This window comes from Alligator mississippiensis, chromosome 6 (genome assembly GCF_030867095.1).
Source record: "Alligator mississippiensis isolate rAllMis1 chromosome 6, rAllMis1, whole genome shotgun sequence".
In the NCBI taxonomy this organism is placed as follows: domain Eukaryota; kingdom Metazoa; phylum Chordata; order Crocodylia; family Alligatoridae; genus Alligator; species Alligator mississippiensis.
In genome coordinates, this window is record NC_081829.1 from 65795439 (window position 1) to 65812455 (window position 17017).

The 17017-nt window shown below is 41.4% G+C and overlaps 1 protein-coding gene across 4 annotated transcripts in view; it reads left to right on the forward strand.

Moving 5' to 3' along the window:
* Window positions 1–17017, forward strand: part of LOC102558514 (bifunctional 3'-phosphoadenosine 5'-phosphosulfate synthase 2) — a 135290-nt gene that overhangs the window by 23250 nt on the left and 95023 nt on the right. The window lies entirely within an intron of this gene.

The window sequence follows — 17017 nt, forward strand, 5'->3', positions numbered from 1 at the left end:
GCCATACAATTAATAACTGGATGCATACACCAGCTGGAAGTTTTCCTTGTTCGACATCCAGGGTTACTCTTGACTTCAGATAATCTTAATGCATTTTAGTTAAATGCATTTATATCATAATGTGGTGCTAGGAAGAAAATTGTTTTGTTATTTTCCTTTACCTTATCTCTGGTGTGTAACTCAAGGGCAGTATTTAAAGAGGGATGAAAATATATCATGATTTACCTATACACGCAGTACGATCATGGTAGGATCAGGGAGATTATTTAGTTCTGAATAAGTCTTTTTGTGGGTGCTTTTCCTTTTTAATTTAGCATTTCAGCTTATATTTTTCCTGAAAAATACAAACTGAAATATTTTATATCATTTTTAAAATGTGTTTTAAAAAAAAAACCTTCCAAAAATATTCATCTTTCTAGATATGTAGGGCATGGCAGTCTTTTTGGTATGCAAGCACTGAATTCTAGCAATTATTTGATAGCATTATAAGAAATAAGCATTGTAATCTACAGATTTTGGTAAAAAGGACAGACTTTGAAAATAGGGTGGAGCATCTTTCTTTCTCTCTCTCTCTCTCTTTTTAAGCCTGTTTTTAAGGTATTTGAAGTGAGAACTGGAAGATAGCCTAAATTATCTAAACTTAATTCTTGCTTAGTTTTTTCAGAAAAAATACTAAGGTATATTTTGAATCTTACCTTGTCATTAAAGTACATTATAAAATGACTGGCTCTTCAAAACGGTAAGACCTTACTCATTAAACAGGGATTTGTTACATTAGTAATTAACTGACTTATTGGAAAAAGTAGTTAAATAGATATGTATAATATCTATGAGGAACTTAATTGGATCATAGTAGTTTTATCTCAAATCTTCTTGTTCTTTTTGCATAAATTTTAATATAGCTTGCTCGAGGTTATTCCACAGCAAGATAATGCAATCTTTTGAGTTATTGAAGCAGAGCCATAAACAGCTAAACATCTTCTGTATTGCATACTGCACTTTTAAAAAGGAGAACACATTAGAATGTACATTTAATAATTATTAGCCAGTAGCTTAGCAAAAAGAGATAATATTTATGTAATCATCTAGTAGAAGTAATACCCACTAATCATTTTTTTTAATCTACAATTCAGCATAAAAAAAGTCAATACAATGTAAAACAATTAATGCTAATGAAACTTCAACTATCCTGTTAGAATGAGTACAAAGAACAGGAGCAAAGGATCAAATTATATACATAAAAACCCCCCAAAAAACCTTTGCTCAGTTCAAAACTTATTTAATCATAAAATTTATCAAAACATCTTAGTAAATAATGGGCTTCGTAGTTTCTTCATTGAAAGTTCCCTGTTACATTACGTGACTCAGCAAGTTGGCTGTCCAAGTCCTTGAGTTTGTTTAGCTCTTTTGTAGGAAATACAAGTAGACTGTTTGATTATCTACCAGTAGGGTCCAGAGGAATCATCCTATAGCATTTTCTCTATTTCTGGTCTTGCACATTTTTTGAAGAAATATGAGGGAAACATACCTGAGCTAACAGAATAAAAACTATTTGGCTGCTATCTAACAACTTACAGCCTGTCCTATACTCCATAGGTGTATTTGCATTACTTGTACAAAGAATAAGGGCCAAAATCAAATAAATACCCTGTTTCAGGGTGGGGGAGGCCTGGCTAGGTCACCCCACTTAGGGAGAAGATCCCCAGTGTCTGCTGGCTCTGGGGGTGCAGAAGTTGACAACAGCACCCCTGCCGCCTGGCCTTTTGTCAGTGCATGGAGGCACTGAGCCCGCATGCACAGGAGCAACACTTGTGTTAGGTTTTGATGACACTGTAACTTTAAGCACTTTGTGTAAAGTTCAGAAAGTTACAGTGTGATCAAGATGGCCTTTATAACTTCTGCAGGTGCCCCAAATGCTTGTAACCCAAAGTATTACAGGAAACCTTTAGTGTGTGTTGGAAGGGAATCTAGTTCTGAGTCCTTTTCTTTAGTTGCTTTCCATCTCTAAATTTAACTACTGATTCACTGAAGCATGTAAGTACTTTTGTGCTTTGCTGAAGTGTGGTCATGAGGCTTAGCTGTTTTGTTCCCCCCTCTTGCCTGTTCCTTTCTACACAGCACACAACTTTTAGTGATTTTTTTTTTTTTTTTAAATGAGTATAAGGGACTAGAGTCGGGTTATCTATTTTGTGAACAAGGTCAAAATTGCATTTTTTTTTTTTAATTTATTTTTTTTAGGTATTTTTCAGTTCAGTAAATCTGGTTTCATATCCCATTTTTACCTGTTTTCATGGGTATTAAAGGGATAAATCACTTAAGAGTTTCTGGCACAAACACCTTTTGATGTGAAATAGAGCTGTTTGTTATGTAACTAAGAACTTTATTTAGAAAACTAGCCACATGATGCTTTCTATACAGGAGTTCGCCTTTTTTTTTTTTTTTTTTTTAAAGGTTATACAGGGGAAAAAAAACCCCTTGAGTCTTGGTTAGCCCCCAGTCGTTTTGGTGAAGAGAACAGCCACAGGTGTTGGAGAAGTAAATTGATCAGTTTATTAAGGTTTTAAACACCCATAGAAGCATAAAATATTAGTACAAGAAGATAATGAGCAACTGTTTGTAGTTGCTTGTTTGTAGTTCTACTCTGAGCAGCTGATTCTGATTGCACAATTTGCATTTTAACATGAAATCATCAAAATCAGTTTATCTTTATTGAGGGGTCTTCAAAGACTTGCCGGTATAATATCTGGTCTAGTTAGAGAACAACTTTGAGGATAGAGGGAAAATAATTTAGGATTTTGAGAACGATTTAAATATTCCACAATGAGAAATTTAAGGACTGATGTTCTCTGGCTGATACTGTAAGCCTTTAAGTTTCTTTACAAATTAAACACTGACTTTTCCTATCTTATATAAAATAACTGTTATTAAAATTTTCGTGTGCAAATATAGAGGAAATGCTCGTTCCAGTTGAAGAGAATAAATCATAATTCCTTTTTCTCTCTCTACCTCATCTTTATAACTTTTTTTGAACTTTTTTTCTGCCTTATTTCCAGAAAAAGCCTCCCCTATCATAAAGTAAAAAGAAAAGTTTCAGATGAATGAATCTCTCTACCTCACCTTTATACAACTTTTTCTCTCTCTACCTCACCTTTATAACTTTTCAAAAAAAGTTATAAAGGTGAGGTAGAGAGATTCATTCATCTGAAACTTTTCTTTTTACTTTATGATAGGGGAGGCTTTTTCTGGAAATAAGGCAGATTGAACAGTGAAAGGACTTTCACAAATGGAAGTGTATTTATTTAACTCTTTGGCTTATATTTTTCAAGTAGTTTGACGTAAGCATTGCTCCCTTGTTTTAATAAATTGGCCTTTTTGATTCTGTTGTCTTTAGCTAACTTAGAGGGCGTTAATTAAGAAATGGAATGAAAGTGTACAGTAGGTACTCAGTGATTATCCTATCCACAGAAAGCTCAGCAAGCAGAGCTGCCATAATTATTTCAGCAATTTGTGCATGTATGCTATCTCTACCACATACACATTGTAGCAGAAAGCCCCCTTTTCCTCTTGCCTGCATTTGCTCTTCCCTCTTTGGATATGTTTCTCTTTTTCTACCTTTTCTTCCTTCCTCTCTCTTTCACTTTAAGATAAGGAATTGTGTTTTAAAATTTGTATGTGTGCATTTTGTATCTCCCCTTGTATTTTGGTATTTTTACCTATTTGTGTGCCATGGCATTTGTAGCTTATATTTTATACTCCTCACCTTTCAACTGAATGTATTTAGTTTCATAAGTAAGTTATACATTGTAAATAATGTTAACAAGGGCAGGAATCAAACTGCCTTTCCCTGTATCACGCTGGCCCCTGAAAGAGCGAGTGAATCGGTGACTGAATATGTAACACTGTAGTAGCAGGCAGCAATTAACACCTGGGAAGCTGCAGATCAGCCAACGGAAGAACTCGATAGAAGACAATGTAACAACCAGAAATCTCTAAACGTCACTGATCAAGGGCTAGAAGCCCTGGCCTGAGTTAATCAACGCCGGGGACCAACTTTTGGGCTGAGTGTCTCCAGATCAACCGCTCCCAGAGCCCTATTCAGAATTCATCAATGGACTCCCAAACCTGCATGTACACACGGACGACCCGTGGGGCTGACAGATGCTGTCTAGTAGCCACCGAGGGGTGGGGAGGGAGTCCCATGAGGGTCAATGACCCCTGGATTGGGCAAACCTGAAAACTGGGGAGTCACCAAAGTCTGCCAGGGATAGATAAAAGGCAGTGAAAAGTGACCCTCAGTGGTGCCCTCTTGATGTCCAATTCGACCAGACCTGTGCAGCCAGAAAGACCAGCCAGTGACCCCCTTCTGGAAGATAACACCACGCTGAAAGAAGCCTCAACGACAGACTCCAGCGCTTGTAGGACAGGTATACCTGACTCTGTAGCCTGCTACTGTGTGTGTGTGTGTGTGTGTGTGGGGCGGGGGGGGGGGGGACCAGCCCCAAGGTTTATGATTACAGTGTTTCAATCCACCTAATAAACTAGAATTTTAAGGATCCTGAGTTGGACATTTGTAGCCAACAACATAATAGATTCAAATATTGAATATTAGGCTGAGTCGTGAACAGAGTTCTGTTTATGCCCCTGTTGCTTAAAACTTTTTTTCATTATTCATGTATGCTTTGCAAGCTTTTTATAAGGTATCTAGTATTAGAGAGCTAGGTATAGTAGTTGCTGAATGTTTAGTAGGACTCTACAACCTTAAAACACATTTTTCTTATTATACTTTTAAAAATAGCTAGTGATTAAAAATGGGCATAGGAATGCCTGGAAAACTTCAGATAAAAATGAGCACAGTCCAGCTGACAGGGCACAGTATGCACTTTCTGTTGATGCCTATGTGTTCACTTTTATCCTAGAAAGAACAAACTGCAATATACATGGCCCCTGCTACATGTTACATATATTAGGCAATTGGTTAATCCTGGAGGCTTAGCTGTTTTGTTCCCCCCCCCCCACTTCCCTGTTTCTTTCTACACCGTACACAACTTTTAGTGATTTTTATAAATGAGTATAAGGGACTAGAGTCTGGTTATCTATTTTGTGAACAAGGTCAAAATAGCTTTTTTGCAAAATTGGAGACTGGTTAATCGCACAACAAATTTAGACTGGCCACATGTGTAAAGTGAGACCAGCCACAAGCACAAAGTAATCATCACACAATTGACTGGCTAATCACACAATATGTTTAGCCTAGACATGCATGCAAAGTAATCAACACTTGATAAAAATGTCTATCCAGCTATAAAAAGAGCCAACCAGGTATGAAGCCAGTGCATGAAAATGGAGAACAACTCTATAACTGGTTTCTATCCAGGCTTGATTTGAATGTGTAGCAGGACCTTAGCTGTTAGAAAGAATATTTACATCTCTGTGATATCAAAAAATACTATGATTAGGAATATTTTTAAGTGTATAGCAAAACCCAGGTGCAAGGTATGATCTTGTCACTAAGGTAGCAATGATAATGCTGACCCTTGGACTAATTCAGCAGTCTCCCCCTGTCCTGCCCTCCAGCCAGGAACACTGCATAGAATCCTCACAGCGCTGCATGATACAGCTTGCCCCTGGCCAATCCTGAGCATGCCCTGCTATATCTTATGGGTTCTCAGAAGGGCAGCCATTTGGTTTCTTCCCCATAGCACCTACTGGGGTACACAGTAAATTTCTGGAGCAGGAATTCTATACCAGGGTGCCACTATATTATTTCAAGAGTGAAGGGTTTTATAAAACATTCTTGCTAGTGAGTTATACAAAGGTATATTATAGTTCTGCAGCACAATCGGACTCACTTAAACAAGGTTAATCAAATGTATAGTCCAGGGGTAGGCAACATTTTTTTGGCCGGAGTGCATCAGCTCTGTACCGGCGCATGCACCCACGTCTCAGAGCGGGTGGTGAGGGAGGGGCCTGAAGCAGCACAGCCCCGGTCTCTGCCCCGCCCCCAGCGCAGAGGTGATAGCAGGGTTCCGGAGCCAGCCTGGGCTCTGAGCAGCTGCAGTGAGCAGACTGCCAACAGCTGTGCCAGACTCCACAGCTCTGGCATCACCTCCAGGCTGGTGGTGACTCCACGGGCACCTCGGGGTGGGCTGCAATGCCCCGCTGTCCGCTCCGAGATGCACACGCAGTCACCGTCAGCATGGAGCTGATGCCGGAGCTGTGTAGCCCGACACAGCTGTTTCTATCCAGGTTTGATTTGAATGTGTAGCATTCAGTCATGCTTTCTCACAAACTATTTCTAACCTAAAAAATACTAGAAGTCAGGAAAGGGATGGCAGAAATAGTATAGACTGAAGTTCAGTTCTGTCCGTCTCCACAGAGATGCACGCACACACACGTGAAAACATGAACACACTATATACTATCGATTTTTAAAAGATAAAACCTTTGTGAAACTTACCATAATTATTGAAGTCAATATTGCTTAATCTTTAACAAATGAGATTATAAATCTCATGCCCACTATCTTATTGATTGTGATTTGTTGCTACTGTTTGAGTTTATCAGGAATATGTCTACTTAGTGCAGTGACCTTTGTCTCTCACAGGCAGGGGTATTATGTGCTTGTACTGAATGGCAATCTTTTGGTGTGATTCAGTGGTAGAATCCTTGTCTACTATGCAGGAGATGTGGGTTTGATTCCTGGATGTACATATTGCTACAGCCATTGATGCACCAAATGTTCAGGCTTGGTCTGTCCTCTGGATTAGTGGTCTAAAGGGGAGATGGAAGATCTGGGAAGCCTCCACTCCTCCATGCTTCTACTTAAGCATATGCATGGAAGGTCCTGGTGATGTCTCTCTCATACTCTGTGATCCAAACGGATTGACAGTTGCTTCCTACTGAATGGCATTTTGCTGTATTCCTTCTAATTGAAAATGCCTTTGCCACAGTTTTAACCTTGACAGTAATTTATATACTTATTAAATGATACATTGGTCTAAATGATGATAATAAAGGGTGAAGAGGCTAGAAGTCATTCTTGTGATCTGCAAAAACACGTTTTCTGTAGAGCCTGTCGGGGAAAATACTTATGTTTTCACACACAAAGTGTGTTAAGTGGATAACTGAAAGTTTGGAACAATCTTAGTTTATCTATGTACAAGGAATAATCCTACTAATCCTTATTTAAAGTGGTATAGTAGGTGGTGGTGAATGATAGTTTTGGCTCTACTTGCCCTAATAGAATTAATCTGATATCAAAACAGACCTCAAATTACACTGACAATGTCTTCTTTGTTTCTTCTTCAGGTCTGCTCCTTTTTGCTTTTGGGCTTAGTATATTCTTCCCCATGTTTTCAAGTGAAGTAAAACAAACGTGATGCATGGAATTTTTATTATTATGTTTACTATTTTGTTAATAAAACATATGTCAGCCTCAAGGGAATAATGAAGCTAATACCATCAAAATACTTAAGTATGCCAGCACAGCCAGTAATGAAGGCCAAAATAGTGAGCTAGAGGGGAAACATCTTTTTTTCTTTTTCTAACTTTCTAATGTTAAACTTAACTCCGTGAGGAGAGCATAAGGCCTGTGTGCTATTTAACCCTTACGTTAAAAGCTTTGGCAGAGCACAGGCATCCTCTGCATATTGTAAATGACTTACTTTCCAGAATGGGCTTTAGGTGTCTAGTGTGTAGGTATGCAGCAGTGTCTAATTGTTATAAATTGTACTCAAGGCCTGTCTTTAATAATTGTTTCCATGCCAGCTGTTTCAGTTCAAATAAGACCTAACTTCAAATAAAACCTTTTTTTCACTTCAGTTAAGTATTAAACTGGCAGGGTAACCAATATGCCACTGTCATCAGCATGTATGCCCCAACTCTTGATGCCACCAATGAAACCAAGGGAGGAATTGAACACCAACCTGGACCAAGTCCTTTCCAGAGAAAGACAAACTTATTCTTGGTGATTTCAATGCCAGAGTTAGAAGGGACTCTAACCTCTTAAACAGAACCATTGGCAAGGAAGGAGTAGGAAAGGTCAACTTGAATGGCATCCTCGTCTTGACCAAATGCACAGAACATGGACTCACCATCACCAACACCCTGTTCTGCAAGAAAAACGGGCACAGGACACCATGGCAACACCAATGATCTAAGTGTTGGCACCTGGTTGACTATGTCATTGTCTGTACTTGGTATCACAAAGACATCCACACCACCTGTGCTATGCTAGGAGTTGACGATTGATGGACTGATCACTGACTCACCCACTCGGTTATGTCCCTCAAACTGGCTCCCAAAGGATGGCTACAGCAGAAGCAATGCCGATGGAAGATCAACACTGAAGGACTCAAGGACCCAAGCAAAGTGAGACCTCTTCCACCAGTGCCTCAACAAAAAACTTGGTGAATTCCAGTCAACAACAATGAGAGAATGTCAGCAGTATGCGGCATGCCCTTGAGGCTACTGTCATCAGCGCCTGTGAAGAGACACTTGGATTCTCTCTCAACAAACATCGAGACTGTTTGGATGAGAACAACTGGGAGATCCAAAAGTTAATCAGTTGCAAGCGCAAGGCCTTTTGTGCTTGGCAAAATTACACCAACTCCAAACAAAAGAAACTGAATCTCCAACAAGCCAAGGCAGAGGTCAAAAGGAGGACTTGTGATATGAAGAACAGATGGTGAGAAGACTAGACTAAGGAGATTCAACATCTCGCTGACATCCATGATATGAGTGGTTTCTTCAGTGCCTCCAAAGCCACTTATGGGCTGAGCACTCAAGAACCAACCCCTTTGAGACCTAAGGATGGAGGAGACATGATCAAGGAAAGGAGAGCCATCAATGCCCATTGGAAGGAGCATTTTGAAGACCACCTCAGTTGAGACACTGTTATTGACAAGAGTGGATGTTGCGGGATGGAGTTGAGAACAGTCAGAGATGATCTCAGAATCCCTCTAACCCTTGACAAGGTGAGGAAAGCAATCAAACAGATGAAGAATGCCAAGGCATCTGGAGCAGAAGGAATTCCTGTAGAAATCTTCGAGCAGGGGGAGAGGAGCTCACATTGTAGCTTCATGCCCTCAACTTAAGGATCTGGAATGATGAGGGAAATCCCAGATGACCTCAGGAATCCCATGATTGCAAGTCTTCAAGAAAAGAGACAAGTCCATCTGTGGAAACTACAGAAGGATTGTCTTGCTGTTCACCACAGGAAAGATCATTGCGAGAGCCCTCCTCAAATGTCTCCTTCCACTTGCTGAAGAGCTCCTCCCAAAATCTCAGTGTGGGTTTAGGGCATCAAAAGACACAACTGACATGAGCTTCATGGCTGCTCGCCAGCTTCAGGAGAAATGCCAAGAACAACATAAGCCTCTCAGTATGGCTTTCTTTGACCTCACAAAAGCTTTCAACTCTGTAAGGTGAGAAGTGTTGTGGAGGATCCTTCTGAAGTATGGCTGCCCACTGAAATTTGTTACCCTTCTTTGCCTGCTCCATGATGGTATGCAAGCAGTGGTTTTCAGTAATGGATCTATCACAGAACCCTTTGGGCATGTCCAGACAAGTGCGCAGGTGCCTCTTGCAACGTCTCAAACCCCTTGGAGACGCTGCAAGAGGTATGTGCAGGAACAAAAAAATGCTCCCCGTGCTGCAGATTTGCAGAGCAGGGGCAAAATTAGACCCATGGATATCCAGGGGTCAAACAATACCCCGGGCAGAAAAAGCGGGGCAGAGCACGGTCCCAGACCATACCCTGAGGTAACCAGAGGCTTGGTCCTCCACGAAGATGCTCTGGTAGCCAGCCAGAGCATCTCTATGGCTGGCCCTGCTCTGGTGCTGAGGCATGCTGCCTGCCCATGTGGGGCAAGCAGCAGTATGAGCTACAGGGACCTGGACCCAGCTTGCCAGGTAAGTAGGGGGCTGATGGACTGGAGATGGGAGGGAGTGGACCATGGGGGAAGCCCTGCCCAACCCCCGTTCGTTCCCCCTGCCTGCTCTCTCAGCGCCCCCCCCACTCACTGGCTGTAACAGCAGCAGTTGGGGCCGCTTATGGCTTCATGGTACAGCCCCCCTACGCAGGGGCGGCCCCAGCCCTGCTGTTGCTTCGTGTGGGTGCAGCCTGGCTCGGCAGGACACCGCATGCTGTCTCAAAGCTCAGGCTGAGCGGCGCTAAGCCCCAGGTGACAGCCACAGCACCCCCAAGCTTCCAGACGGCATGTGGTGCGCTGCTGAGCTGGGCCGCACACCCCAGGCAGCCAGGGCCAAGCCCCACTGCCCCACACCACGTGGGGGGGCTGAGACCTGAGGCCCCAAGTGGCCCCCACCGCTGCTGCTGCTGCTAAGCTGCAGGCAATGTGGGAGGCTGGAACCGGGTGAGGGAGCGATCAGGATCCTGAAGTCCACCAGGGAATCCCTGAATTATCTCAAGCCTTCTGATCACTCCCCCACTCGTCTCCAGCCTCCTGCTGAGTACAGGGTAGGTTTTCATACTGCTGGGGCCAGCACAGGTGCTCACCCCAGGTTCTAGCTCACCCTGGTTGCAGATCCAGGAGGAGCCAGGCAGAGTTATTTTGCCCCAAGTGGCACAATGTGTTCCACCACAAAGTGCATGTCCGGGCACATGTGCTGAGGCAAAAATCCCTGGCTCAAATTTGCACCGCTTCTGTTTGAGCTGCTGCAAATGCACGTGCTTGCATGTGTGGACATGCCCTTTGGGGTTAAAACGTGAGTTGAACAAGGCTGTGTCATCATTCAAATGTTCTTTTCAATATGCCTTGCTGCAATGCTACATCGGACTACCAACAGGCTTCCAGCCAGAGTGGAGCTAAACTACTGAATGAATGGTAAGCTTTTAACCTTAGCCGACTCTTAACCTGGAACCAAGACCACCCCAACTGCAATCACTAAGCTCCAGTATGGTGATGATTCTGTAGTATGTTTTCACTCAGAAGCAGACCTTTAGGCAATCATTGACATCTTTATCAATTACAAGAAAATGGGACTGACACTTAACATTCAGAAGACTAAGTCTTCCACCAACAAACTCCTAAAGAACAGTCACCAGCTCTGGTAATCCAGATCCATGGTGAGATTCTGGAGAACATTGAGTATTTCCTTTACTTCAGAAGCCACTGTTCACAGAAGGTTGACAATGACAAAGAAATCCACCATCACCCCAAATGTACAAGTGCAGCCTTTGGATGCCTGAGGAAACAGATGTTTGAAGATCATGACATATCTAAAACCAAACTTATAGTTTGTCAAGCAGTCATGATCCCCACCTTGCCATATGGAGCTGAGACATGGACAACATACAGGAGACATCTAAAGTTGGAGAAGTACCATCAAAGATGCCTGTGGAAGATCCTCCAAATCCAGTGTCTTCCTGCAAGCAAACACTACAAGCACTGAGGTAATGATCATCTAACATCAACTTCATTTGGTTGGTCATGTCATCCAGATGTCTGACTCCAGACTTCCAAAGCAAGTTTTCTCCCAGCTCAGCCAAGGTGTACACTAAGAAGAGGGCAGAGAAAGCATTTAAGGGATGTCCTTGAGGCCAACTTAAAAAAAAAAATGCAACATTAAACTCAACTCATGGGAGACTATTGCCCAAATGGAAGAGGGGTCTGCTGCAGGGATCTCAGTACTTTGAAACATCATGACCACAACAGGAGATTGGGGGGGGAATGGTAGAAACAGTGTGTTGCAGACAAAATCAAGAAGCTAGTGACACCCACCCCACACAGAAACACATGACTGAGCTGCAGTAGAGTCATTCGATCCCAGATAGCCATCTTTGAACACAGATAAGACAGTCGTGGAAGATAATCGTTCTCGACTGTGAGGCCTGTCTTCAACAATTGTTTCCATGCCAACTGTCTTGGTTCAAATAAGACCTAATGGGAGAATTAAGCATGAAATGGAGTAGCACATTTGTAATGGCATCTGGTACTAATAATGTGAACGTCTTCTGCTTGGGTATCTGGCCCATGGAACGAGTAGTAGTACCTCCTTTAACTTCTTGACTGCAAATTATAGTTGGTTTTGTTTGTTTTTATTATTTTTCATTTCTTTATAGGAGTCCTTGTCCAGCACCTTTCTTTTGTTGCTGTCATTTAAGTCTGTGACAGATTGTTGATGTAGTTCTGGCTGATAATGGCTGGATGATTATTTATAGAGAGACAGAGAGAGAGAGAGCTATATATATATTTGCAACTTCCTATATAGTTAATTCTTGTTTTCCCTTTCTTTCTTCGGAGGCAATGTACTTTTGCACATGGTAGGGTATTGTTTGGCAAGTTAGATATTAGTGTAGTACAAAACAGAAATACAAGAAATTGATGTGTTCTCTCAATAAAGAATCTATTCATGGGCTGTGGTAGTAGTCATCTGTAACGGCAATAAAAGGAATTCAGGTTTTCCTAAGTTTGTTTGTTTATATGATTATTGTAATCCACGGTAGAGGTTAAGTTTTGATCATGGTTATATGTGTAGAGTCAGAATGTTGTTATGTGTCTGTATTGGAGCAAATTTTGCAAAAAGAGTTGTAATTAATTCCTGTAACATCCTTCTGACAAGATGCTTTCAAAATCTTGCTGTGCATGAAAATATTTTTTTTTTATATGAAATTTGGATTCCTGATCAAATAACATAAGGTCCTTCCACTGAACCTTTTTTAGATGTTTCATACGTTTTCTTGAGTTCATGCTTGGGGAAATTCCTTCTTTTAAAACCAATCAAATTGTACTTTATCCATGGGTGGATTTTAGTGTTGGCATTATAGGGTTCATATCCATTGCTAAATACCGCCTTTCACCTGAATGAATCCAAAAGAATTCTGTTTACACTTGTATGTTTACTAGATGGAGGCATCTAAGTTTTATTGCTGTGGAACTGTTTGAGATATTGCCAGGAAATCCTTCTGCAGAATTTTGATCTACCTCTAGTTGTTTCTATCTACAAGAAGCCAGTTTTCATTACTCCTTTAGTTAAATAACATGTAATGTTTAACAGATTGCCTTCTTTTGATTACAAGGCTAATGTTTTATTATGAATCGTTAACTTTGTTGGCTAGCTTGTGTATTCATTGGACAATCTCCTACTGTTATTTAGCTCATGTCCACAGGTATGCTAGTAATGAGAAGTATGTATAGTTCTGAATGAATTGTGCCTGGCTCCATTAGAGCTGTATTAAGGGGGTAGGGGAGAGTTCCTCTTGTTGATCAACTGTCATTAATTACCTGTGAAGGGCTAGTGACAGCCCAGCCTTTGGAGTCAAAATTGTTATTTTTCTACAGAAGGCAAGTACAGATAAAATAGCGTAGCAACATACCTTTTAAAAAATCCATGCTAATGTTTGAATATCTGTAGGGATCAAAACATAATTTTAAAATTCTTCACTGATCAGATTGTGCCCAAGAAGAGTATACCTTTTAAACCAGTAACATGTTTCCTGTGTAGAAGGGTATAAAGTTTTTACACTAAAAAATGGCTATGCTAAAAAGATGCTTACCTGGATTTTATTATAGTTTGTTATATTTTAACTCGAGGTGCTAATAGGTTTGTGCTTAACTCTGAAGTTGTATCTTATCACTAATTAGCTTTTTATCCCTTATTTGTCATAAGTTTGTTATAGGTTTTAAATATCTTTATTATAGTAGAATTAGTGTTGAGAACCTTAAAACTTGCCAACTTGAAGGCAGTAATCTGTGGCCTTTATTTCGTTTGATAATTGCCATGCCTTGAATTCATTTAAGCGTGAGGTGATTAAAACAACTTTCTCATAAAATGCTGAAATGTTTTAAGTACCAGTAGAAATATGTGGAGAAAGAGTATATTAAATACTCAACAAACAGCCTTTGTTCTTTGTAATATAAGTAAAGGCTACATAAGTCAGACCTGCCCTAGATCAGTTTGATTATTTGTGCTGTAACCTTATGCTTTCTTTCTGCTATTTAATACATCTGTGCCTGCATAACCAAAATTTATCATTCGGTCAGTCCCCATAATTTAAATTGCAGTAATAACACAATACTGAGAATGACGAAGTTGCATATTTTACTCCTGTTTTGAACTGAAGGTGTTATAGCTTTTGTATTAGGTTTTATTTGGTAAAACTCTGAGGGTATTTCTCCAAGCACAAGTATTATATGCTGAAGAAGCTGTTAAACTTCTTGCAACAGGTTTGGGGTTAAGTGCCTTCACTTTGTCATGTTTCTCCCCGCCTCCCTCTCCTCCCTGCTGTGCTCCATGGTTTCCCAGGTCTTGTCAGTCCTTAAGAGGATTCCACTTACATAAATCTCTGTAAAGCTTACCTTGCAAAAATTTCCTTTTTTTCCTAGTCCACTCCATTTGTTTTTGCTGGGAAGGAGACAGTGGGGCCCCAAAATTTTGTTAAAATCCATATTTAAAGTGGAGAAGCTTGAGAGAGTCCAGAGAGGAGCCACTCATGTGATTAGAGGCCTGAAGAGCAAGCCATACAAGGAAAGGCTGACAGATATGGGACTGTTCAGCCTAGAAAAGAGAACTTTGGAAGGATTTGGTGGGAGCTTACATTAACTTATATGAGGGGCTAGGTGAACAACTATTTACCAAAGCTCCCCAGGGGAAAACCAGGAGCAACAGTCATAAACTCCTAGAAGGTTTCATCCTGGATACAAGGAAAAATTTCTTCATGGTTCGTGTGACTAGACTCTGGAATAGACTCCCAGTGGGGGTAGTGCAGGCATCTACCTTATATATCTTCAAAAGGAGACTGAGCACACACCTTGTTGGGGTTACTTAACCCCAGCAGTCTTTCCTGCCCAGAGCAGTGGGGATGGGCCCAATGATCTCATGAGGTTGCTTCCAGCCCTAAGCTTCTGTGAATCTGTAAAGTCCTTTTTGGGAAATGGACCTTTTCTAACCATGACCCTAACAACTTGTATGGAGTAGTTGAGGGAAATGTTTACTTAACTTACTGGGAATGCAGTTCAGCTGTTCTTCATAAGAAGCGCCAAACTGAGTCAGACCAGTGGTCCTCGCAGTGTCCAGTCTCTAACAGTGGCAGGAGTAATTTTTGTTGTTTGTTTTTTTGAGAGGGAGGGCATTGAACTGGGTATAGCTGGGGTGATCGATACCCTGTTCATTACCCTCGTTGGTTTAGAAATGCCAGAGGAAACATTTCCAACTGTTTTAAAAGGTATTAATAGATTTATCTTTCATGAATTTAGCTAGTCTGTTGTTGAACCTGGCTATACTACCTGCCTCTACAGCCTCCTGTGGAAATGAGTTCTGTCGGAGGAGGGTGCTATATGGCAGTGGTCCCCACCTGCCTGATACTTTACTAGAGTGAGCTATGGGGAAAAACTGGATGATCTTGTCACCTCCAACCTCTGATGTCCGTCTCTTGCCCTCCATGTCTTGATGTGCGGGTTTCTTTGTTTGAAACCTTGGGAGTTGAATAGAGGCTGGACGGTGACTTCTGCTGGATCCCCTGGATAGGCTGTCTTTGTGAAGCTCCTCCTCCCCTTATACCCCAATCTAACCACGTCCAGAATGGCACGTGTCAGGGCCTGGATCTCGTATCCGCTAGAGATGCTGCTGGCCAGTACTCGTAGTTCACTAAATAAATTTTAGGAGCTAGACCCCTTCATGTAGGATTTCTGAGTCCATTCCTAAACCAATTCCTTGAAGCCTCCCAGGTGTATCAATTAATAAGGTCCTTCAGAGTCTGTGAAGCATCCACCTTGCATCAATTCATGCCTGGCCCCTGGGCTAATCAATCCTAGTAGGTTTATTAGGGGTCCATGAGACAGTCCAGTAGAATCAGTTCATCCTAGATTCCTGGGTTAATCAAATTAAATCATCCACACCAAAGTCCATTAATTAATCCAAGAGGAAAAAACACGAAAATCAATTCCATCCAGTTCCTGGGCCAGTCACATTACCTCAGTCTATCGAGTACTCCTGAGGCAATCAGATAAAATCAGTTCCTCCCCAGTTCAGGGTCAGTCAACTCAAAATCAATTTTTCTGGGGGTCTTTACTCTGCCCTGGCTCATCAGGGTCAGGATCAACTTGTTTTTGTGAGGAGAGGATCTTTGCCTCTTGCAGCCTTCCCTGGTGCTTCGAGTGGGGGACTTCAATCTTTCAAACAGAAAGAAATAAGGAAAAAGAACAGGCAAACTCTAAATAAAGAAATAAAAGCCATGCCCCTATAAGACTCAGTCCCGGCTTCTGCCTGTGCTGTTTCTGTCTCCTCCCTACTATCCTGGAACGATTCTCTGGTGCAACGTGTCCCAGGTGACCCTCCAGCTACCTTGCCCCGTGGACCCGGTTGCTTCCCCTTCAGTGGTCTGTGGGACATAGTCAGTGGGCAAGACCTCTGGCGTCTCATGCTCCCAGCAGCTGCAGTCCCCTCTCTAGGGTCAGAAATACCTGTTCTCATGCTCCCTCTGCTAATCCGCAGGGAGCATGCACTGCGGAAGTGTGGCAGAGTGCTCGCTGTTCTAGTTGGGCTTCCCTCCGCATCTGCGATGAGTGCTTCTTGTTCAAATTTCCTGGGGTATTTCTCCCACCCTGGTCTCATCCCCTCACAAGTTACACGCTGAGTAAAATGGTACTTCCTCTTATTGATTTCAAAACTGTCTCCTACCTAATTTCAGTAGGTACCTGCTAGTTCTAGTATTCTGGGCCTTGGCAAATCATTTTCCTGTTTGCTTCGACCACACCCTTCACATAGTGTCTTTCCAGTTGTATAACTTTGCACTGAAGTTGTAACTACTTAAAAATTAATGAATATTAGTAATAACATTTTTTGACTGCCAATAATTAAAAGCTATCTTAGTACAAAAAAACTTGTATAGATGTTAAAAAGGTTCAGTTTTGCATTCCTGTTTCCAAAGAGGTTATTAGAAAACTTCCAAGTAAACCACTGTTTAAACAATTTACTCATTTAAACTTTTTTCTTGGCAACTATATGATATGCTGATGTTTGCGTTTTTTGTTTGTTTTGTTTTTTAGAAGCATGT